This window comes from Ctenopharyngodon idella, chromosome 9, assembly GCF_019924925.1.
Source record: "Ctenopharyngodon idella isolate HZGC_01 chromosome 9, HZGC01, whole genome shotgun sequence".
Taxonomy (NCBI): Eukaryota; Metazoa; Chordata; class Actinopteri; order Cypriniformes; family Xenocyprididae; genus Ctenopharyngodon; species Ctenopharyngodon idella.
This window is the reverse complement of record NC_067228.1, coordinates 14003277-14030232: the sequence shown is the minus strand read 5'-3', so window position 1 is coordinate 14030232 and position 26956 is coordinate 14003277. Positions and strand designations below refer to the sequence as shown.

Here is a 26956-nt window from a genome sequence, read left to right as displayed (position 1 = left end):
ATTTGGAGCAAATACTGTGGGGAGCTGCTTGTCAGCATTAGAAATAATCCACCCAAAGTAACAGATTGCTGCAGACAGAAGTCGCTGGTCTCTCTCTCTCTCTTCTGTATCCACAGAGAGGCAACAAACCAATGATTGGTTCTCAGGGGACGGATGGAGTGGAACGCGTCCCAGCCGGCACACTGACCTGATTATCATTGTCAGATCTCTTTCTCTACTCTGGGACTGAGTCTGTCTGTCCCCAGATCTGTCACTTGTTCATGTCTGTGCTCACTCATCCTCTTTCCTCCTTCTGAAATAGAGTAATACATTTTTTTTATTTTTTTCATTTTCCTGTTTACTTTTTGTGTATTGTACTTGTGGTAAAAGCTATTTATACACACTCTGCGTCCATGATAGAAATGAACTGAGACAGAATCAAGACATTGAGAGTTCATCAGTGAAGACGGTGACAGGAAGCTGCCAAAAACAACCCCATCGCCTCACACACACACAACATTCATTCTCGGCGGGGTCAGACTCATGCTGTCAGCAGCCCCATCAGCTGAGCAACATCCCTTTGAAAAATTGTCTCGCTGATTTTTCTATTTACGAGCTGGCTGTGGAACAGCATTTATCCCATAATTACACCACTGTCACTGACAATTTCCATACAAATCATCAGGAAAAATTGAAAACGGACCCAAAACTCTGTAAGGCAACACTTCCACTCTGTGAAAATCTTGCCAAACATCTCCTCCACTGCTTTTCAGTGAAGCAGCAGGGGAGGATGTCCAAAGAGAAAGATGCATAAACGTCTTTCAAAAGTTAACAGGAGAGACGTTGAAGTATTTGGATGTTTTAAATGACCCAGTTAATGAGGAAATTCAGCAATCTCTTGGTGACTGGGGACTTTCCATGTGGTTTGCATATAATGATACAGTGGGTAGTTTTTATTGATTGCACATGAAAAACACATGTAAATGCATATTTACACCCATACAGACATGCTTTAACTATAAAATGCAAATGCGTCCAATTTTTTTGCTATAACTTTCACACTGATGTGGCTTTTTCCTCAAATTAGGTGCCTGTGATCATGTTAACTGATTGTTTCCATATTTATTTGCCTTTACAATAAATAATTAAATACATAAAATTGATATTAGAGTTATAGTTATAGTTGTGTTAATAAAATAATCACAAAAACCTTTATGAATAAAATATTGGGGTCGGTAAGATTTGTAAATGTTTTTGAAGTAAGTATCTTATGCTCACCAAGGCTGTATTTATTTAATTCAAAAATACACAATAATATTGTGAAATATTATTACAATTTAAAATAAATATTTTCTATTTGAATATATATTTAATTTTTTATTTAATAAATTATTTCTGAGATGGCAAAGCAGAATTTTCAGCAGTCATTACTCCAGTCACATGACCCTTCAGAAATCATTCTAATATGCTGATTTGGTGGTCATGAAACATGTCTTATTATTATGAATGTTGAAAACAGTTGTGCTGATTAATATTATTATTATTTTTTTTTTTTTTTTGTGGAAACATTTTTTCAGGATTCTTTGATGAGTAGAAAGTTCAAAAGAACAGAATTTATTTAAATAAATAAATTCAAATAAATAAATAAATTTGAATTAACTTCCGCGACATAGTACACAATGACATGACGTTCTACACAATGACATGGCGTACTACGCATTATAGTGTAGGACATAGCATAGTATGTCAGGGCGTAGTGTAGAACGTCATGTCATTGTGTACTACGTCGCAGAAGTTAACGCTTTTTGGACGTACATCAAATGCGTATGGCTGTCACGCCGGAAACTCATTATTTTACTTTATAAGTTTTAAATAAGGATATTTGTCTTACACAAATGCATCTATTCACTTCAGAAGGCCTTTATTAACCCCCTGGAGTGGTATGGATTCATTTTTTTATGGATGGATGCATTTTTTTTTTTTTTTGTCTTCAAAATCTGGGCAGCCATTCACAACCATTATAAACCTTAGAGGACTAAGGATATTTTTAAATATATCTCCAATTGTGTTCGTCTGAAAGAAGATAGTCATATACAGCTAGAATAGCTTGAGGGTGAGTAAATAATGGGATAATTTTCATTTTTTGGGTGAACTATCCTTTTAATATGCCGATTTCCAACAAAATTAGTGCAGAAAAAGTCCTTTTGGTTCTGGCTATGTTCAGTCTATAGTTGTAGACATTCATTAGACAGCACACGTGGAGGGAGACCTCAAAAACACTTCTATATTTTTAAAAATAATACTAAAAAATGGCTAAAGTCAGAATTTCATTCATCAATATTCTCTACTTGAAATGTTTTGCTTCATCTTACATTATATCTGTGTTTGCTTACATTATGCGATCATGCACACAAAGGCCTGATTCTTAATCCTAATAAGATCAGGATCTCTGACTGCTCCCTCACATTCCTGCTTTTATTCAATTACATTCCTCTCATCTGTGTTTTTATCACTCCTCCCTTCTCAGCGATTTCTGTTTTTCTCGTTCCCCCTATCCTCCTCCTCCATCACTCTTAAACGGATTTGTTCCTGTCAAGCTGACTCGTTTCTGTACCATATATAATCTCTTTTGTTCCATTCCTCCATAATCTATACAGTCCAGCGCTGCGATAAATGCGCCAGGATGAGATCTACACAGTCAGGGCTCAAATGCTTCATATAAATGCTGCTATGCCTCAGTGTCATGTCTGTTGACTATATGTGAACCTGTAACAATACAATATAATGCAGACAAAGAGAGCAGTGAAAACTATTGGCAAACATGCGACCTGTAACATTATGCAAAGGGATTAGCCAATCAAAAGACTACGTCTGCAATGAAATCCTAAAGGTACAATAGCAAAGTCTAAAGTTCAAAGAGAGAGAAGAAAATGGCGAAAAACTAAATGATGACTGTTTTCACTGGCAAGAAACCTTGACAAGTGGACCTCAAGGAAAAAAATAAATTAAATGATATGACCCTTAAAATCAAAGACTTGTAATGTGTTGTTGGTAAAAAGGACGCAAAGAACATGTGATACTGTGAAGTGTAAGGGAACGTGGGTGAAATGAATGTGGCGCCTTCATTAACCACATTAAACTTTGCTCTCACTTTGTATTAGTGCTTTTTGCATAACTGTCACAGCATGGTGACAAGACAGCTTGAACTAAGAAGAAAAGAAAGCCTAGCAGATGGCTCGCATTAACACAACAGCTCTATGGCTCTATGGTGAATATTATGTGATAGATATGATATCCAACGGAGAGCTGGCATACTTGAAAGATAATAACATTGTGCAAATAAATTACAGAGGTGGAAAGTGTCAATAAAGAATTGAAGCTGTGTTAGCATGTGTTTAAAGAACATGAAAGCAGAATTCTTCTTAGGTTTTATGTTCAATACGCCAAGCTATAATATCAACTACACATGATACCACAATCACACATCATTTAATGAAAAGTCATTAAATAAACTGGAAGATCAAAGTAAAGAGTTTAAACGGTAATTTTACGTTTGGGGTCTATCTTTTTTTTCTATAAATATAATAAATTCTTTTAAAATAAATTGTTATTTTGAACTTTCTACTCATGAAAGAATCTTTAAAAAAAAAATAAAAAAATAAAAAAATCATGCATCACAACTGTTTTCATCATTAATAATTACAATAATAAATATTTCTTGAGCACCAAATCAGCATATTAGAAGGATTTCTGAATGATCATGTGACAAAGACTGCAGTAATGATGCTGAAAATTCAACTTTGCTATCATAGGAATAAATTACATTGTAAAATATATTACAATGGAAAACAGTCATTTTAAATTGTAATAATATTTTACAGTGTTTTTGATCAAATAAATGCATCCTTGGTGAGCATAAGAGATTTCTTTCAATATTAACATACTATTTTATCCTTAGTACAGATGTTTGTGTGTGTATATGATGATATTTAAAATACTGTACGTTTATTTACATTATTATAACATCTGTTATGATGTTCCAATCCAATTAATTTAAATGTCACATTTTAGTAGTCTCTCAAATAAAGGATCCTTTCTACCACTGACAAATGTGACAGTTATCTTTCATTTCAAACTATTGACGGAAAAGAAGAGCTTGTCTGCGACATCTCAATGTCTTATCAGACGCAGTATTAAACAAATCCCGGCTGATTGAGCCATTTTACTGAAACAATGGCTCCATTATGTATCATGTCACAGTAGCATCATCTAGACAAACCCCACATGTTACAGCAGATGGGTACCATTAATCTCCACTGAGAAAGAGAGAGAGAAAGCACATTTCGAGGGCACCAGAAGAGAAGAGAGAGATGAGAAACTCTACTCCAGTCTGACATTTAGCAGATTTCACAAAACAGATCTTTCTGAGACTTGACCTTTGTGTATATTGAAATACGAACAGTTGTACTGTTAAAAAGCTAAATATTCACTGTTAAAAACCATTCACACCAAAAGTGAAGTCAAAAAGAATGCCTTTTCTAGACATGTTATTGGTCTGTTTTTGCTTGGTGTGAATAGACCATAAAGCCCAATTAAATTATGCACAGAATAAATTAAATTGAGCAAACAACGTTGTGCGAAATATCTTTGGACAACACCGTTTAAAGGTCATATTTAAGTCGGCAAACATGTCCAATTGTCACTTTGACTCATGTCTGAGTTCAGGACTGCATAAGATGGCGTGACAGCACGTGATTAAATCTATCCTATCTGATTACATACTCTCTGAATGGCGGCGACACACATAATCAACCTCAACCATTGTGAAAATATTGCACTGTACAGCCATGAATGCATAAGACACGTGCAGTTGTATAGTGTGCAGGATTAAAACAGACCAACAAACAAAAGATTAATCAAATACTGTTTAGTCAATAGCACAGATGGACTTTGCATTGCTAATATGATGCATTGCTGATGGATCAGCTATTGAAAACGGATGCTGTTTGGTGTAAAAGGTTTGAATATGCCAGTGACCCCTGTGTGCCAGTTGGTCTGTCCCAGTGTTGTACTCACTTTACTCTGATGGTGTATAAATTATTTCTTTTATGATAGGAGACCACTGCTGCCCTGACACACTAAAATCGTCCTCCTCAACAGCACCTGTGTACATGAAACAGAAGAAGAAAAGAAAAGAAAAGGTGGAATCTATACACTACTGTTCAAAAATCAATACTTTTTTTTTTTTTTTTAAGTAAACAAAAGTGCTGTGCTGACACTGAAAACTGAGTAATTGCTGCTGAAAATTCAGCTTTACCATCACAGGAATAAATTACATTTTAAAATATATTACAATAGATTGTAATAATATTTCAAAATATTACTGTTTTTACTGTATTTGGATCAATATATATATATATAAAATTTTAAAAATCTTACCAAGCCCAAACTTTTGAACGTTATACTTTTAAAGAATGTTTTAGTTGCAAAGCCAGATTTTTTACTATCTGTATAAAAAAAAAAAATAAAAAAAAATAAAAAAAATAAAAATCAGACTCTCTACTTTGCGGTTTATTTAGGCCAAAAAAACCTCAAAATTGTAAAGCTATTCAGTTAGATTGGATCTTTCAATGTTCTGCTAGTGCTTGCTTTTCATGTTCAGTAAGCATCAGACAGTCAGTTGAGACTACATGGAACAAAGTAACCGAATATTCATGACCATAAATAAAAAGCAAGCAATTATCATATTAGCTGTGCCAAAATGCTAGCGGCAGGAGATTGAAGTGATGCGTATCAAGAAAAAAGATAGGATTACATGACATCTTCACATTATTTAATTTGTAAAACTGTCAAACCTGCATGAAATTAACAACAATAGTAAATCTATCGACTGATTTTTACAGCGTTTTAGTGTAAAGTAACACTTACAGTATTGTTGCTTATCACCGATGTCAAGTGACCATTAGCTTTTCACAACGCAACGCTGTGTCATCGAGTTCTAGTGACTATTTGTTTTTGCGCCCTGCATGCTCTCTCTCTCTGATGTTTCACTCAGAGTCTGGTTCACATTAAAATACTCATTTAAGTAATGTGAAGCAGCTTCAGTGAAATTGAATTAATTACCTAATGAATTTAATAATGATGCTGTCCTCTTCTCTCTCAGATTAATCCCAGATAACAGAGGGGTTTTGGGTTTCAGGGCAAGACCTTCTGAGACACAGTACATGAAAAAACCTTTCAGATTAATGTTGTCTTGCTTGGAATCAGTCCTAAAACACTGCTAAGTAACAGTTATCATAAAGAAAACTTATATAGTAGAGTTTTTCAAGCTTTATGGCATTGAGAAATGAACACAAAATAGGATGAAACCTTTCTTTCTGATGAATATCTCTGTAGAAAACAGTGCTGCGATAAAACTGTTGCCATTAAAATGATACCATTATAATAATTAGAATGATGTTCAAGGGTAGATATTTATGTGGCTATGGTGTGTAACCTAACACAGACATTCAAGTGTTCACACACACACACAAACACACACACACACACACACAATGGCAAAAGATAATGAACAGCAGAGGTAGGGATTCTACAGAAAGCGTGAGAGGGAATCAGAGTCCTGTGAGCTGAAGTGCTCTACTCGAGAGCTCCACAATGGCGGCCCACCCTTGCCTGTAGCACTGAGAAGGTTGTTTCCTGGGCAACAGAGAGCTGAGAGCAGGGCATCGGTCTCTGAAGTGTGTATGAAGAGCTGTGGACCCAAGCCAATAGTTCATCTCAGGAACAGAAACACTGATGGAGTCACACTAACACACACGCACGGTTAGAGACATCCATTTGAAAAACTAAGAATTTACCTATGCATCCAACAGACATCAAAGTCTTAAACAATGTGGAACATTGTTGGTGGATAGACTTAAATATTGAAAATATTGTTGGCACTTGCTTAAGTTACTTCAGTGAGCTAATGCAACAATTCCTGAATGCTGAAACTTAATTTAATTGAGTAAATAGATAAATAAATGACTGATCTAAGGAAATAACATAACTCTATCATTAGCATAACAATAAAGTGCAATGCTAACATTTGCAGGTGCATGATTATTAAAGGGTTAGTTCATCCAAAATTGAAAATTCTGTCATTTATTACTTACCCTCATGTTGTTCCACATCCATAAGACCTTTGTTCATCTTCAGAACACAAATTAAGATTTTTTGATGATGTCTGAGAGGTTTCTGTCTCTCAATAGAGATCCAATGCAACTACCGCTCCAAAGTCTCTCAGACTTCATCAAAAAGATCTTAACTTGTTTTTCCGAAGATGAATGAAGGTCTTACGGATGTGGAACAAAATGAGGGTGAGTAATAAATGACAGAATTTGTTTTTGGGTGAACTAACCCTTTAACAGAAAGGATCATTTGCCAGTTGTTACAATGAAGTCTCTTATGCTCACCAAGGCTGCATTTATTTGATCAGTAATACTGTGAAACATTACAATTTGAAAACTTTTTTACTATTACTATTTTTTAATAAATAAATCAGCAGTCATTATTCCTGTCTTCAATCTCACATTATGCTTCAGAAATCTTTCTAATATGCTAATTTGTTGCTCAAGAAACATTTCCTTTTATTATAAATGTTACAAACAGATGTGATGCTTAATATTTTTTGTAGAAACCATGATACTTTTTTTCAGGATTCTTAATAGGGGAAAAAATCATTTATATAAAACAAATATTTTGTAACATTATAAATGTTTTTACTGTCACTTTTGATCAATTTAATGCATCCTTGCTAAATACAATTATTTATTTGTTTGCAGTATTAGCAGTATTTCATTATATCCAAAATACTGCTATTATCCATGATTAATTTTTGGTTATATGCTGCAAAAAATACCAGCGCAGTAACTATAATGTCTTCACAGCACTACATATTGTAAGGTAAAAAGTAACATTTCGGATGCTTCGAACATGTGCTATTGCTAGCTAGCTAGCTATTGCATTTTTATTGTATTTGAGTTCACAGTTTATTTTAACCTTAGGAAAACTAATTTCCAATGTTTCCAGTGTCCACAATTAAATTAAATTTGGCAAAACTTCCAAGACTTTGTTCAAAGACAGGCAGATAAGCTGAAAAACATCACGTCTAAATGTCTACACAAAACAATCAATGTCCTGATCTTCAAATTATTATTCAGGACCCGTCTGCTTTATTCTCTTCCTTTTAGAGATCTTTACATTTCATTTTCCTCACCAGAATGCTTTGCCAACAGCGCTGTGTTTATGGCTCTGAAAAGTTCGCTCAGCAATATCTTGACACCAGTCTTCCATTTTGACGCATAACATTCACTGCCACACACTTCCCTTTGAAATCTTCCCACTTTTTTTCAAAGTGGGAATGTGTCATTGTCATCTTTTGCCTCCCTTGTTTACTTATTTATTTTGGGTCTGAGTCGGACTACATTACCTTCCATCCAGAGGTGCAAAGTAGCACTTTCACACATGTATTTCTCTTTAACACACACACGCATGCACAAAGACTGTCACCTTCCACACATTCTGCTATTGGGGACTGCATTAGTAAGCAAGAGAGATATTTATAAGCCTTCTAGAACCTTCCAAGATATATGTCGGTGGTAAAAACATCTTTCTCTCTCTATCCAGCTAACACTCTTATACGCACACACTTGTATAATAGATTAACAGGCTCTCACTGGAACTGACATTCTTAAGAAGCTCAGTGTCAGCAAAGACGCATGTTTGAGCACTTTTCATGCACTCATCTCCCGTAATGATGTGGTTAAGAGAACCGAAACCATCACTCACTCTCAATGGTTATCTCAATGAAGTCATACGATCCTGCCATACATACATAAATACATACATACATGCACAGTGACACAAAATAGCTTTTGAATTATATAACGAAGATCAAAATGCTCTTATGCATGTGGAAACGCGAGGTAAGTGATGTCTGAATAAACTTAGTGTATGTGTCAAAATACATATCTGGAGAGGACAACAATTATTTCCATATAGTATATTTATAAATTTTAAAAATGTGAGCCTCCATAGACAATGTTAACAAATGCGTTAAAAATGTAGCTGTAGCATGTATTGTATCAAAAATGTCAGGTAATTCCACAGATACATAATAATATTCATAGGATCTCTTAAAATGACCTTTAACTTGACAAGAAGAGTAAATGTGCTTGAACTGATATCAAAGGCAGAGCTTTGATAGAACAGGATATTCCCACTCAGTGAAAAACTCAAAAACATTAAGATTAAGGTTTAAACAGATGTTTATCATTTTGCCAGTATATGCACTTCAGAGATAAGCTTTATTCTCAGACAGGAAATGACAGAACTAGGGCTAGGCAATATATATTGAATATTAATGAGATATTTGCCAGGGCTTTCTTGCAAAAAAAAAAAAAAAAAAAATACTCAAACTCACAATGATTTTAATGCACTTAATGGGCCCTATCATACACCCGGCGCAATGCGTTTTTTGCTAGTTTCAGCCCAACGCAGTTATTTTCACGTCCTGCACCCACGTTGTTTAAATAGCAAATGCATTTGTGCGCACATAGGCGTGCTAGTCTGAAAACGAGGTGTGTTCAGGCACATTGTTGGCGCGTTGCCTCAAAATAGCAACGCGCCAACAATGCAATATTTTTTTTGTTAATTAAAGGGCACGTTAGTAATATGCGCCTAAAGGCGGGTGCACAACGTGCGTACCCTCTGCTTATTTACACACATTTTTCCCGTCGTTAAACTACCAAAAGTGGTTTCGGACACGCCCTAAATGCACTTGCGCAGTGCGCTTTAGACCATGCACTTAGATCTTTAAAATAGGGCCCAATGTCTTTTATGCTCACCAAGGCTGCATTTATCAGATCAAAAATACAGTAAAATATTACAAATTAAAATAATTTTAATATGTGGTTTATTCCTGTGATGGCAAAGCTGACACAGACACAGAGAATATTGGAATAGAAAAGCCACATTGTACGGAAAAAAGTGTGAATATTCAGTTAAACATTCTTTGGCTTTTTTCTCAAGTAATTGTGATCTCATTAACACCTTCACTGACAGTTCAACTCAACCAATCAAAGAACAGATCAGTTTCATCATTACTCCACCAATAAAACACAGTGATGCCATTCGACAAAGATAAAAGGGCCAGACAGTTATGGGAATTTTCCAGCTGAACAAAGGTGCCCAGACATCTTTGTGCATTCACCACTGAGGCTCAGGCAGTCACAGTGACACTGAACATCGTAATAAGAGCTTTTCAATAGTGGGTAAGAGAGAACGAGCTGTGCCTCATCAGCACAATGATAATAGCTCTCTTTTCATCTGAATTATAATTACACATTAATAGAGTGTATAAAAGCAAAGCCATTCACTTGCGCTCTCATGAAAACATTAAGCATTTTATCGTTCCCCTGGCTGGACTATGAGTCAGACACGTATAGAGCAAATGTACATGCATTTCTAGAGTCTCTCTCTCTTTCATAGACTTCGCTGGCCGATGGCATTCAAATGGCCTATTATTGTCTTGCTGGTGCTTTGTGGGAGATTAATTGCAGACATTCAAAACTCAATGAGACAAATCTGCAAACATTATACCGGACAGTTGCAGCCAATCAGGATTCAGAAAGAATAGGGAAACAGAAGACAAGGTTTATGACAAGCGTTAGATAACACTAAAGCAGAGAAGGTGACATAAGGACGAGAAGGTTAGAGTAAAGTAAAAAATAAATCTGGGACAAGGTGATCATTTCCCATACACTGCCGGGGGAATGCTTACGTCTCTCTTGAGAAATTGGCAAGTTCTTTGTTCTCCTCCTCTATAAAGGACAATAAGACATATATGTATTGCTCTTGAGAAATATAAAGGAAAGAAAAAAGAATAGAAGATAACATTACAGAGTGATTTCTTCCACATGATTTATGGTCTCTGGGCAAGTGAATATTTCCTCTGCTGTTATTCTAGTCACTAGTGCATTATTAGCAAATAAGCGGTTTTTACAAATTTTTTTTATTTGTCAAATTGTAAATTCTATTTCTACTACCATTCAAAAGGTTAGCAGTTTGGGGTCGATAAGAAATGAAAAAAAGAAAAAAAAAAACTGAAAGGAATCTTATATGCTCATCAAGACTGCATTTATTTGATCAAAAATACAGTAAAAAAGTAATATTTTGTATTATTACAATTTCTTTGAAATGTAATTTAAAGGCCCACCGAGGTGTCTTGGAACACGCAGCATTATTTAATGTGTTGAGGTAATTTCAACTGAAACAGGAAGACAGGGCGAGACATATCGAACAGCTCCGCCCCCTTTTTAAAAAAAATAGCCAATAGCGTTTCGTTTATATCACAGCTCGGCCAGAGCCATTGAGCTCAGTAAAGTTTTAGTTTTCTTCTAATCTCTAACCTGTTTCTCCTCCTAATCTCTTCCATATCGCTTTAAAATACAGCATTCAACAGAATTTAACAGAACCAGGACCAGAGCGCTGCTGCGTTTCACGTGACACTAATGCGAAAACGGACATAATTTGTGTCAATGGAAAGCCTATTTATACTATCTGAATCGTTCCCTATCTCCTATATAGTGCACTATGTGCCATTCACCATATAAAATCTAGTAAATGTGTGAACAAATGACCGATTTCAGCCGTAGTTTCAGGATATGTTTATAGTGTAGGAGGGGGCAGGACTTCAGATTCTAGAGAGCATTTGATTGGACAGAAGATTTGATGAGAAGCTCAAGTGCGCAGAGATGTCATGAAAATCTGTGATACATTTTAACGGAGTAAGCCAGCAGTTTTGAATGCTTATATCTCCTAAATGCAAATTTTGTCATTATTTTGGAACACCAGCTTATTCATAACCTTAAGGCTAACATATTCATACTAAAAGCTAAGAAACGTACATTTTGATTTCAGGGAGACTTTAATGTAATGGCCAAACTGAATTTTCAGCTTTTATACTTCAGTCTTCAGTGTCACATGGTCCTTCAAAAAAATCATATGCTGATTTGGTGCTCAAGAAACAATTTTTATTATTTTTTATCAATGTTGAAAACAGTTGTGCTGCTTTTTTTTCATAATTGATTAATTGCCTTACCAACACGTTTAGAGAAATTGATCACTGTTAATAAACCAACTTCTGTATGTACTGATATGGCCCAAACTAATCTCACTGGATGATTCAAAAGTTGACACTTCAGGCCACTCAAACAAAGACGGCAGTGTTTTAAAAGCGCGACATAGTCAGTGTTTGCACTCTTCCAGAAGTCAATCTACCAATGGCTTACTTAAAATTGACTTTGCATGTTAAACTGAGATAGAAGAATCAACATCCTTCACCTTAAAAGTTGAATTGATTAAATGTCTGTTAAATTCAAGTGTGCAAACATTCACAGTTCCATCGATCTCTTCCTGAAGTGAGGGAGTGTGTGCGAAGGTCTCTTGGTCTAGCGTGGGCTCACCCCTGGAGAACTCCAGCAAGTATCGGACTGAGCTCCGTCTTTCTTGGCCTCATGCTAATGAGCTTTTCAGTGTGTGGGGTGTTCTGTGATATGCACACAATTTCCACTTTAAGCAGAGAGAAACTGCTCTGCCCTTTCCACTTAATGTGATGTTAACCTGTCTTCTCCCCCTGGACCCACCCCACTCGCGTCCTCTCCCTCTCTGCAATTCTTTCCCTTTAGTTTATTTTTAGAGGGAAGAAGGAGAGGGTCAACTCTAGCCCCCTTCACTCCACAGTCCACACACATACACACACCAGGTTCACTCAGGGGATGGGGTATTGTTGTCTTTAGAAGAAGTGTAATTAATTAATTCAACCTGGTAATTAAGCATTTGCTTGGTAAACAATACATTTAAGTGCCTTTAAAGCACTCTGGTGTCCTAAAGGACCTCGGCTCTTTGTCTGTAGTTCACTGTCTGAATAAAAGAGAATTAAAACCAGCACAATAACAAACATTTAGAGCGTTTCAGACATGAATACAGTTTACGCTGTCGTGCTAATTACACTGGCACCAGGTCTCAGGTAAAAAAATGTCCTTCCAAATATATATACCGATGTTATGAGTTGCCATGATAGAAAACTTTCTACTATATACAAAAAAAAAAAAAAAAAGTTGCATATATGAACACAATGTTATCTACATAATATTCAGAAAGATTTAATCTTAAAACAATCAGAAAAAAAAAAAAAAAGTTTTACTGTGGCTTTGACAAATATTGTATGAAAATCAATAAGAGAAACACAAAGAGCTAAAAACAAGAAAAAAAAAAAGTTCCCAGAACTGATAGAGAGAAATGACTCCCTAGAATCTCAAAGAGATAAGTGCAGTATACACACATTTTTCATTCTTATAAAAGATGGAGGAATATAAAAAAGCAGTTACGCACTTTGAAAAGAGACTTAGAATAGAGGTGTTGGGAAGCTGCCTTTCATTTGGATTTTTTTCACCTTTGTTTCAATCTCTTGCTTAAGAGCGTCCAGTTCTTCAGCAGGTGTCATCTTCTTAAAAGCATTGGAAAGTGTTAAAATTGCTTCTCTACAATGTCTCATGCTCTATTCCTGTAGTGCCAAACCAGCTGCCTGAGTTCACACAGGTGAGGGAGTGTGTGTGTGTGTTCACAAGTGTGAATATTCATTGTGAAGAGCCATAATCCATTGCCATCTTTCTACAATACTGTGCATTCTGGTATTGTTTGCCAGTTTCATAAATGCTGATGCTCTTAGCAAATTCAAACACATCAGCCAGTTGGTCATACAGAGAGTGGGTAAAACCTTAAAGGGATGGTTCACGAAAAAATAAAATGACTGTGATCATTTTCTCACCCTTATGTCATTCCAAACCTGTATTTTCTTTCTTTTGTGGAACACAAAAAGAGTTGTTCTGAAGAAAGTGGCTGTTTTCCATACAGTAAAAGTAGACAGTGATTAAGGGCTGTAAAGCTATATTTTATATAAATATACATACACAATTCTATTGTATGGCTTCAGAAGACACGTGATATGATACAAAAGTCTTATGGACTCATACAGCAACTACACCATGACAGTAAAGACACTTATAATGTTACAAATACAAAAGATTTCTATTTCAAATAAATGCTGTTCTTTTGAACGTTTTATTCATCAAATAATCCTAAAAAAAGTATCATGATTTCCCAAAAATTATTAACTGACATTCAACATTGATAATTAGTAATGTTTCTTTAGCAGCAAATCAGCATATTACACTGATTTCTGAAGGATCATGTGACTGAAGACTGGACTAATGATGTTGAAAATTCAGCTTTGATCACAGGAATAAATTACATTTTAAGATATATTAAAATCACTTGTTTTAAATTGTAATAATATTTCACATTGCTGTATTTTTGATCAAATAAATGCAGTCTATAAAAATAAAAAAAATAAAAAATAGATTCCAAGCTGTTATTTGGAGTCACTATTATTTGTGTAGTTTATTAGCTATTTACATTTTAAAATTATTATTGACTTAGAGTGTGTAAAAAAAAAAAAAAAATAAATAAATAAATAGAATTACAAAATATTAATGTAAGATGTCTTTGATTTAAAAAAAAAAAAAAAAAAAAAAAAAAAAAAAGACTCAATCTCTCTCACACACACTCAAACACACAAACCCCTTCATTGAGCTCACAATTTGGGATCTGTTCAAATGCTGTCTCCCCTTTCACGTAATTTGCCCTTTTGCAAAGGCACTAGGTAAGAAAGCAACACAGATAAGTGGAATAATGGAGAGATTGAAATAAAGAGAGCGAGAGAGTAGCGTTAGCGGTGTAATTGAGAGAGAAGTGCTGATAAGAGCTCAACTCAGCCGTCGCACCCTAAACCAGTGTCCTGTTTCAGCCCTCCCCTCCACTCCTTTCTTCCCCTCTCCTCTGCTTCTTTCTCTCCTGCTCTGCTCCGCTGACTACATGCCACTGGAGTTAACTGATAACTTGACGGCTCCATTGACTGACTCCATCTAGGCGATGTTAGACTTTTTCCCCCCCTTTTCATCTTTTCTTTTCTTGTAAGTGTGTGCGCGTTTGCTTCGAACACAAGGAGCTCTTTGTTGATGCGTACTGTACATGTACACTGAAACCTTTATGCCAAAACAGGTATAGAATTTGCTTTCTGCCTGAGAGTAGCCAACAAGAATAATATCCCACTTAACAGTGAAACACTCCTTCAGCGGGTCATTCCTGTAATCCAAACATTTGTAAGGGATCGAGGCCTCCGCCGGGTTTCAGGTCCACCAGCTGGTGTTTAAAGGGTGGACAGCGAGAGAGCGGCTCTCGACTGAGGGAATGATCTGAGGAGAGAGCTGGGTATCAATGCACACAGGGGTTTGTATTTGTTCTGTTTATTTACCCGCTCTCCTGCCCTCGCCCGTGTCTCTTTCCCTCTCTCTCTGTGTGTCTACTGCCCTCCGGGCTGGGCAGGTTATGTCTGTATGAGCTACAAGAGGAAGGAGAGGAAAAGATGGCTTTAGCCAGACAAGGTTAATTCTGTTTTCCCTTGCTCTGTCACTGCAGAGAGAGAAATAAAGGAGGAAAGGCAGAAGAAAACAAGACAAAACAAACAGAACAGACAAAAGCAGAAAATCTGTACAGAAAAAAGATAAAACATGCTTTTGAGTTTCTAAATTTTCTAATAATTTATAAACAAAAAAAAAAAATCTTTTTTTCTTTTCTTTTGATGAGTACAAAGTATTTCAGGGCTCCAGGCTGCGCCTAAAACAGTCGCATTTGCAACTAAAAATATTAATTTCCGAGTGATATTTTTGCTGAGGTCGCCATTGGCGACCATACAAATTCACACGTTATGACTGTAAAATTTGCATGTTATTTGCATGTTCCGTGACCAGTAGCCTATCACATCATATGCTGTTTTGGCGTAATTAAATGAGATGCTGCGTGTGAATGTTTCACTGAGTTAGAGCGCCGAAATATGAACAGGTAGGGAAAAATTCCACACACCAAACAGACGCCAAAGAACTAGAGCTGATGAAAGCCGACTGTGTTGTTGCCTCGCGTCGCCTGCGTCGGTGCAAAACAGCTGCTTTTGAACACACCGTTCTGCTCCTGCGTAAAGGAGACAACTGCCTATTTCTTCATATAAATTCGTCTATATTCATCATTCAAAAGGGGAAACCGGCTCTGCAGACTGCAGATACACACACAATGCATCGCGTGTTTACCATTTTGAACATCAATCATGCTGATCACTTTCATTATTCCACTCCGCTCATGCTCATCAGATCAATTTAAGGTCATTAAAAGTCTTCAGTGCCTTAAACAGTATAACAAGAGTATAAACAATCATTTTAAGGCGTCTTATATTTTGTGAATGAAAAACAAATCGCAATTCTCCCTAATGTGATTATTTATTTTCATTAAATAAATGTGAGCGCTGCATGTTTTAAAGTCAACAGATGGCGCTGTTGCGCGTTCTTCAGAGCAGCTCGCAATCAATGATTAGTGCACATTTGTCAACCGATTGCTTATGAACTAATGCTGATCAATTTTCAAAAAGTTTACTTTATTATTTATATTATGTTGTGTTGTAAACGGTTGTAGCAACATCATTTTTTAATCCTCATGTGAACTTGAATGAGCAGCAAAAGTAAAGCACATACATTTCAAAATAAGAGTCCCGCTGTATTTCAAAGTAATCAAAGTCAAGCAGTATGTATATCAATTGCCCGTTTGTTATTTGGTTACACAAACCAAATTTAATATATTTATATATTTATTTCCATATATTTATTTTCATTTGATTCAAAGTAAACTGCTGTAGCTTCAGGAAGGAAGGACTAAGAACATTATTTGACACATATTATTCAGTATAAAGATTTTACTAGCATCAGGGTTATTATAGTTAACTAAATTAAAAACATTTTTATTGCTTGAAATAACTGTTAATAGTAAAATAAAAATCTATACAAACTAAACAGACATGTTTAAAAACAACAAAAAATAAAACTAAAAACAAAAAAAAATTAAAACTTAACAAAAAATGAAAGCAGAAAATATAAAAATCTAATCGGATTCAAAATATTAACAAAAACTATAATAGTATTAAGTGAAAATAGTGACATTCATTTCTCAGAAAAGTCATAAGATGAAAAAGCTGAAGCTGTAAAGGGGAGAAATATAAACACAACAGGATGACTAAAAGTAAGTGATTTAAAATTTTAAGTTCATTGTTGTGTGGCTCTTAAAAAAAATTATTTGGCACCTGTTTTTTTCCCCTATAGGAGCCAATGGCTCCTTAATGAATTTTTTTGTCTGGAGCCCTGTATTTGTACAAATATTTGCTGCATTTGTTGTGATTATTGAACTAGTATCTCACAAATTATATGCCATATGCCACAATCCTAGTCATTCTATGAGAAGTGACATTTATGGCAGAGCTAATGCTAGTGTGTGCCAGTCATGTCTAATTTAGTTTGACTCAGAACAGTTTTACAAGAAGTTGTTCTGGACCAGCTCGGATTAAATTATATCAATACAGCATAAATGAGCCATGATATGTACTGCGATATTTGAACGCTAACAGGAAATTACATCAGATCTACTCAATACAAAATTGCATGGAAGTACAATAAAATTAGTCCATATGACTCATTCCTGAGTCTTCTAAGGCCATGTAATAGCTTCGTGTATTACATGACTTGGGAAATAATGCACAATTCGACTGCTTTTATGGTTTTGTTATTTGTGAACTGTCCTTGTATGGAAACGAGCATACAAATTTCTTTTTTGGTGTTATGTGGAAAAAAACACAACATGGGTTTGGAATGACATGAGGTTGAGTAAATAATGACAGCATTTTCATTTTTGTGTCATGTACTATATTAACTGTGCAGTGGTTTGCTTGTTAAGAGGGAAAGCCTTTATACCAATTTCACTGATTTGCAGTGTTGATAAGCAATCGATCCATCAATTAGTCTGCTTCCTCTGTTCCCAGCCCTCCGCTTGATCTAATGTCAACAGGAAATACCACGTGTGATGCAGTCGATGAGAATGGCACATATGAGCCGAACTACTGAGATACAGATCTGGACAGAAATCACAGGGTGGTATCCCAGACCCACATGTCACTGTCCTCTGAATGACAACTCATGAACAATTCCCAGAATGGGAAGAGACTTTTTTTTTCTTTTTGGCCTTGTAATTTTTAATAAAAATGTATACCTTTGGGTATGCCTGACTTCTCTAATCATTAAGTCAGCTTAAACCCTGGCCCTCACATTTAGCCAGTCTGACTCAAACAACAACCAATGGATAGAACAAAGTTCTATGTACATCATAAGGAAAAAAAAAAAAAAAAAAAAAAAGATCTGTCGCTACTTCCGATTCATTGCAACTTTACAGGTATAGTTCACAATCATGTAATTTTAAACCTGTATGACTGACTACAAAACACAAAGATTTATTTTGAAGAATGTCCCTACTGTTTTGTCCATGTAATGAACGTCAATGGGGTTCAAAACAACCTTGAACCCCAGTGACTTTCATTGTATTGACATTTATCAATTTCTTAATATATTTTTGGGTGAAAATCTCCTTAAGGAGAGTTTATTATGAAAAGGAACAATAATAATAATAGTTCTTTCTTCATAATTGTCGCAAAGCCTTTTGAAACGATATAAAAGGAGGACCTGGGCTTGAGAATATAAAATATGAATTGTATCGGTCAATAAAACAGTAGACAGAAGAACACACAAAAAGAGAAAATGGATGACTGAACGTATGCACAGCGTACCGTATTCTTCTGCATCTGTTTAGGCCTTGTGTTTTCATTCTGTCAGCGAAAACAATGGTGCAGAAACAGACCCGTATGAAAACGACAGCTATATTTACCCAGCATTCTATCATATAGACACACAGCACATTCCTCAGCAGCGCTTTTGTCATAGTTGGCACACATATCAGTGGCACAGGCTGTTTTCTTAAACTTGGGGAAAAAAAGAGAGTGGAAACAAAATACAACTGAAAACAATGATATTACGGAGGCAGAGAGAGATGAAGGGCCGAGGTTTGAGGGAGTGATGTAGATTTCGACAGGAGGGAGAGGAAGGTGTTTAGCTGTGCTCCTGCAGATAAACGGTGATTAAAGAGCTTACCGGAACACAGTGTGTGTCGACGCAGTCAAACTTGCTCTTCTGTCTTCATTGGCCTAATGGTTTCACTCGGGTCTCGGTGGGAGAATGATGCCGTTTCAACATGAAACTCCAGATGTTCTAATCTGAAACTCTCTGCTGGCCTGAGAAAACCTGAGGGAGGCAACAGAAAAAAGCAGATTGTCAGAAAACTAATGATGCCGTGTCAGAACGCAGCTGCGACCCGTGAACTCTTAATTGCTTAACTCTTTCCTATTCGCCCCACCTCAATTACCCCAGCAAATTGCACATGATTGAATGAGTGAAGCTCACAAACAAGCAAAAAAAAAAAAAAAGCTTCTATTTTTATTCCTCCCCATCATTACACTTCCTTCCGATTATTTTCCTCGCACTCTCGTCTAGATTAGAGACGATGTGTTTGAAGTAGTCCTGTCGAAGGCTGAGGCAGCTGTTCTGAGGTGGCCTAAATTCTTACTAGGATGTTACCTCACAGACACGCATTCATTAATGCACGTAAACGCACTGTCTAACCCATGCAGAAAACATAGCACTTCAGCCAACTAAGAAAATAAAGTAAGAAAGTAATACAAAGGTAAATAATTATTCTATATAAAACAAAAACAGTACTTTTTTTGAGGAATGCAACTTACTAAACTTCACCACTGATCATTCAGCATGCTGTTCACATCCCAAAAATGAAATTTCTGACTGTGATCATTGAGGAAAGAAAATCATACTTGATTTGAATGGGGTGAGTAAATGATGACATCATTTTCATTTTTGGGTGAACTCACCCTGCAAGGTAATTGTTCAATCAAAAAAGAAGCAAACTTTCCGCAAGTCAAGCATAAAAGACACAGCACAGTTAAACGTTAATGGGTTGAAGTCATTAAAAAACAAATCCATGCTTGTTTCAAAGACCGACGATAAAGAACACAAAGAGTTGAAACTTTGCCTGCATTAAATAAACAGTGAAAAACAGAAGTCGCGGCTGAGCAAACAAACGTTTGGCTAGAGATACGGCCTGATGAAAGATAAGAGTGTTTCGAGTTCAAGCCAGGTTTCAGGCTGTTTGTCTCTTTGCTTGTGAGTTTGACAGAAAGCACTGTATGACTGGAGACATGGCACAAGAACAAGACATGTTCAAATCAGCTGTAGTCTGGAGTTCAAATCAGTATAAATCAGAATTACATTATGTATATATAGTATATGTATGTAACTTGTTTGTGTTGTGTGTTTATTTTTTATACATGTAATACTCCCACATTTACCTTACATGGATTGAGGATCTGATGTTGCTAGTTCAATTACTAATTTGAAAACGTCACAATAAGTATTAGCAATGGCTTTTCTGAGAAGTAAAAGCATTTTTATACATATTTTTTAAAATAAATTACAATTATCTCACCTAAATGTTTGTTCACTCAATGTAAGGAAGCTTGATTTCAAATTTTGAACGGAATTTACAAAAAATACAAGTAAAGAGTCAGTAATAAAACAAGAACAAATAAACAAATGACAACCCTATATATATATATATATATATATATATATATATATATATATATATACACATATATATAATTTTTTTTTTTTTTTTTTTTTTTTATGTCCATCACATTAGGTCTAAATCCATACAACATAATTAAAGGTTCTCTCTCGAATTGCACCTCCACTTGCCTTTTCCCTGATGTATCTGTCTCTTCCTGTCACTTCTTCACCTAAACCTAACCCTAATTAAGTACAATAACTACAATACATTATGAAAATATCTTTTTAGGAAAATCATAATACTGAACAGTTTAGGTACTGTCTGGTGTATGTAACAAAGACTTTCTACACTACACTTCTGTGTTTTGGTGGTGTGAAGGTGATTTGAGTTATTATTGCATTATTATATTCATGACTCATATTTTTGTGTTGTCTGCCCTCGATCCATGTCTATACTATAAATCGGTGTGAGTATTTGGCAGCTAAATTACTAGTGTAACTTTACAACAGATTATAATGATGTCCTTTTTCATACAGTATTTTGTGTGACAATAGTAATGCTAACATTTGCTAGCCGTTTAATACTCAGCTAATGAAGACAATTTAAAGACAGCAGCCTATTTACAGATGAAACTGACCTGCACTTGAAGCCCTGAATAGGTCACTCATTTTGCTACATTTCGCAGAGCGTTCCCTCTGCCCCACCTGACCGCTTTCTTCATCCTCGTGTCCCTCGCGTTCATGACTCTTTTCGGAACAGTTTGGCGGTGGCGCGATGCGGACGTGAGCCGGATAGTAGCGTTACCAGTCAAGACTAACAGATTCATGATTTATTATAGAACGCGAATTCAGAAATTGTAACTTTTGTACATTGAGCAGGCGATAATATAAAATAATGATAATTACACGACACCGTTTTCAACTAAAAACGGAACACTTTTCATGCGTTTTGGCTGTTGATTTACACGACAAATGCGTTTTGGGAGCCAAACGCAAACTTTTGAAAACGGCAAGTTTCTGAAAACGATACCGCTATCATCTCCGTGTTAGCTACATAAAACGCGAATCTGTAAAAAGGGTGACGACTTGCACATGTCAATTTCGTGCTTAGCAGACATGCGCGTTTGGCGCGAGTGCTCTGTAAAAAAAAAAAAACCATCGCTAACTGGCTGACATGCGTTTTTAGTAATTTTCATGTGAACAGGGATCTTTTTGACATTTGTACAAACAAAAGTCTTTTCCATCTTTAGTACATCGTTGTCGTGTAAACGTACCCTAAAAAAAGAGCAGTGGCCAAATCAAATCAGTCTCTAGGAATTATCCAGATGGCTGGCGTCCGAAAAATGGAAAATGCTGCCTTCAGAGGACACATTTCAAGGCACGTCCAAATCCAATGTTAGGTTCACTTCCTGTTTCCTGAGATACCTTCCTCTGATCGATTTTTGAAGGCAGCATAGATGTGTCCCTCGCTGCCTTTGATACCCCACAATCCTGTGCTTTCCATTACGTGACAGTTGAGCTAGAAAAATAAAGATGGCGTCCGAAAATTGCGTTTGCTGGTCAGTTTGTGTAAATGTACGTTTTTGACCAACATTTTCCACTTTTGATAACATTTCTAGTGAGAAACTACTACTGTAGTGATTAATAAATGTTTAGTTCTCATCAAAGCTCGTGCTATCTTGCGGTAGTTCATTAAACTGTTACGCTTCCTCAGAAGTCTGTCTGAAATCATTGCCTGATAAGGCAGCGAGGCAACAAGTCAGCTGCCTAGGTTTTCGGATGCAGCCCCTGATCATGGCAAGTCCGGGCCTGTTCCAGAATGAATCAGCGTTTTGAACGAATCTGTTGGATGAACAATGACTTAATGAAGAGTTACTTGTCGCCACCTACTGGTAAAACTATGCAATCTGCTTAAATAATCACTGAAAATGGAATGAAAGTGATCAGAGATGACGTGTTTTTGTAGGCCAACCCGGAAGTTAACGGCGCACGGGTTCCTTCGATCGAAAGCCTATGCATTTTTCCCATAGACTTTTGGAAAATCGCAAAAAATAAGCTCTGTGTTTAACAAAGGGTTGTGACACTTACCGTGCATTCCCACCGCCGCCGGCGAGAGCGTCAAAGTGACAGGAAGTCATTCATTTTCAATGTGAGCCGGCGGCGTGCTCCGGCGAGAGCGGCGCGGCACGTCTTGGACGGTGAGAGCATCGAGGAGAGCTGAAGTCCGGTCAACTTTATGGTAATGAGCTATGGCACAGTTCAGCGGCAACCAATCGGAATGTAGAGGTCCTCGCTTGACCTCTACATTTACTTTGAACACACAGTACAGCGTTGTTGGCAGGGCAGCCTCCGCTTTTGCGGTGTTAACCCCGCATTGTGGTGCCAAACTACAGTGTGAAACGATGCGGTATTAGAATGTTACTACTAGATGCTTAGCAACAGATAACCAACAACGTGCCTCATAATCGCATGCTTAGACAGTCACAGAAACACTGCGCATTGTATATAAACAGTAAATTCAGCATATGAGAGGAAAAATGCTGACAGAAACAACAACAATTTGAGTGAAGAAGAGACCATTTCATTCTTACCTTTATAGTCCAACTTGATAGTATAGTCGGCAATACGAGGATGCACAAAGCTAAAGCTATGTGGTTGCGTGCCGCGTTTATCCAATCAATGACACTGTCAACGCAAATATGCAAATAAGAACATTAACCCAGGGTTTAGGAATGTACAATGTGAAATGTCAGCTTATGAATACCCAGGATTGCTGCCTGTTACGGAGTGTCTATTTACACTAAGTGCAAATAGCATCCCTGGTTGGCAAACGCTATTTACACTAGCACTAACAAGTTTTAAAAAAGAAGCACAGAATTTAACGTTTTGTTTAACGTGATCAGTGCGGGTTTGAATCCGCTTTTTGCCGAGCTCGCATTTATTTCTTATAAAATGAAAATAATGTTCTAAAAGTGGAAATAAACTGCAAATGAGCGTTTAATAATATTAAAAGTGTTTATGGCGTAGGGTTAGGGGAAGGTGTAGGAAAGGATTTTATTCTCCCAATAAGGCAGTATCCATTTAATTATTTTAATAAATATAATCATTTACACTCTATGATATTATTGAATCCTGTTAATAAAAATACTGAGGTGCAAATAGTATCTGCCAATATAAAGTATAGATAGCATCTAATTACTATTTACTCTTATTGCAAATAACTGATACTTTTACATTGTGTAAATAGAATCTATTGCTATTTTCACCTGTAAATAGCATATCGCTAAGAAAATGCCGCTATTGTCACTTAGTGCAAATAGCCGCTGCCTAATTGTAAACCATGAGCAGTGTGAAATGTTAAGCAAGATAACCCAGGATTCACTTTACCTGGGGTTTAGAATGAGCCAGGGTTAACAATTTCAAGTGTGAAAAGCCCTAAAGATTGCATTCCAATATGATATATGTCTGTAGAGATTGCTGTCTGCTGATCGAAATGAATATTCCTGGTGGCATGTGAAGCTTCAGACAGACTGTCTGGATGAGGTGATTTGTCACAGATCTTTTCAAACACTGTTCAGAAAAGTAGTTCAGAGGAAAGGTAAAGAAGTTCAGACAAAGGAAGGCGACAGGGAAAAAAATGGTAAAGAGTCTGTGAGTTGCAGAAAGAAGTGTTTCAAGTGGCAGAAAGAGGCAAAGAGAGAGATAGAGGAAGGTGGATACAGATACTAATAGCTATGTGACTCCCCCGACGGCTCAGTGGTGGTAATCCCTGTTAGTCCACAAACTGATACTGCAAGAGTATCTGCACACACACACACACACACACACATAAAGCCTGCATTATGCTTTCTGAGACAGCTTACGTCTGTGTGAGAGTGTGACTGACAGCTCTGGCTCTTCCTAGTTCCCCTGTGTTGTCATTTACTTTGGTCGTCTAAAGCTCCAGCAGACATCATCCTCCATAAAGACCTAGAGATAAACTCATCCCTCTATCCTTACACCTCTCTTTCTATAGGCAGCTCATCCCTCTCTCTCTGGAAAGACGACTTCTCTCAAAAACTCCTTCTGGCATCTTGTGAACTGCAATCCCCCTTTCTCTCAACACTTCACAAGCCAAAATGCTGGTAGATATTGAAGAGAACAACACTGGGAAAGGAGGAAAGATAGATATGTATATAAACTGTTTCAAAACCTAGCTGCCTATGTTCCATCCCTGTGATTTTCTTTCATCCATATGGAACAGAAATCAAGCGTTTTTGAAGAATGTTCATGCTGCTCTTTTTCGTGCGATGAAAATATTTATCAGACAATACTGTAGAATACTTGATTCTGATTGGTCAGTCACGGTATTCAGGAGGTCAAATATTAATGAATAATGATTTTTGTCTAGGACAAACTAAAACATCACCTTTTCTCAGTGGAAGCTGAAGTTCTAAAAGGATGATAATTAAAAAAAAATCAACACAAATTATTCATTCATTCTCCATATTATTAATAAAAATAGTAAATAAACATTTGAGTGTAAATCACTATTGAAGTTTTTATTTGCTAAGAGCCCATGTAATGATATCTTGATGATATTATCCCTTACACAATGACCAGGGGCTGTCTAAAATAAAATAAAAAAATAAATAAAATAAAATAAAAAGTCTACAAATCAAATTTAAGTTATCACAAACACTATCTAAACATAAAAGCTCCTTTAAACAGTTCAGGGGAAATTTAATTATAAAAAAAATTGTATTTTAAGGGTTTATATGCTTATTAGAATATCAGATTATTAGCTTAGCAACATGCAACCGCAACTCTACTGGAATCGACTGGGAGCATTATCATTTATCAGTTCTCATGAGGAGTGATAATGATCTGCCTGAGGAACCATTATGAAAATCACTGCCTATGTAGAGCGTTTCAAATCACTCACTTGCTGTCATAGATGTTAGCTTCCTATGTAGACAGCAAGCTCAGTTTTGGAACAGAGATATGCAGAGATACCATGTTCTGCCACCCACCGTCTATCCAGTGGAGTCTGTACAGAGTATGACACTGAAGCAGACATCTAGATCAGAGCTGAATGTTTGTGCGTCACATGTTTCTAATTCACTCTTTCCTTCTCTCTTTCATGTGATTATGGTTGATTTTGCTCCTACCCTTGAGAATAAATGCTCTGTGCCAATAAAGATGTGTAAATGCAAACAAACACACAAAAACAGACAAACGCAATAGGGCACATACAAGCTGTGAACTGAGGGATCTTTGCGGTTGTAAGTGAAACTTTTAATGGGATTTTGCTTTTCTAGTATGTTCCTCTGCTCACAAGTGATAGCTGGTACAGTAACAAAACAGACAAAGAGAGGAAAAATAGAATACAAGTGAGCCCTGAGAATAAATGCAAAAACACAAAGAAAAAGAAAAGGAAACTCCACATTGCATTAAATATTTGATAGCCTGAATGCTTTGGGTTTCATTTTTCATAAATATTTTATATTATGTTCTACTACATTAAACTATATAAGGAAGTGATATCATTTTAATTTTATCATCAGATTTTAATTAAGCAGTGTAGTGGTATTTTTCAGACTCTTTCTGCACATTACATCATTGTGCTAGTAGGTGGCAACAAGTGACTGTCTTTATAAGAAAATCATTCATTCATTCATTCAATCAATCAATCAATCAATCAATCAATCAATCAAATTATTCAAAAACACTGGATGTTTCCGAAATCACTTACTTCTGTACTATATAGACAATATATGAACAGGGTTGGTCAGAATTCACAGTATAAAACAGTAGGCAAAACGATACCCGGATTACTGCAACGGACGCTGATAGGTCACATGACAATGACAACATGACGAATTAAGTATGTCTGGATTATATTCATACCATGTACTTTTTAACGGTTGCAAAGTAATTTTTCAAAACAAGTTCCTACTCAGAGAGCGTGTGATTTTGAACATAGCCACTGTCTTCAAGAGTGAGTCATTGAATTGTTCACTCAGTCAAATTGATTATTTCAGATGCTGATTCATTCAGGAATGAAACAGCAATGCTGTGTGCAGCTTGGTGATGTGTTAAAGGGATAGTTCACCCAAAAATGAAAATTATGTCATAATTTACTCACCCTCAAGTACTTCCAAACCTGTATGAATTTCTTTGTTCTGCTGTACACAAAGGAAGATATTTGTAAGAATGTCAGTAACCAAATGCAATATTAACAAGACTATTGCACGACTGTGATTATACAGCTCTTGTAATATTGCTATTTTGTTATAACTGTAATATTTATTTCAATAACAAGAAGTAAATGC

The 26956-nt window shown here is 36.2% G+C and overlaps 1 long non-coding RNA gene across 1 annotated transcript; it reads right to left on the bottom strand.

Moving 5' to 3' along the window:
- LOC127518747 (uncharacterized) lies at positions 1 to 22055 on the bottom strand. Its single transcript, XR_007931637.1, has 3 exons — positions 21917 to 22055; positions 19155 to 19304; positions 1 to 292 (listed from the first exon to the last, which is right to left on the bottom strand). It is a non-coding gene; the product is annotated as an uncharacterized LOC127518747 (long non-coding RNA).
- Between the last annotated feature and the right edge of the window lie 4901 nt (positions 22056 to 26956).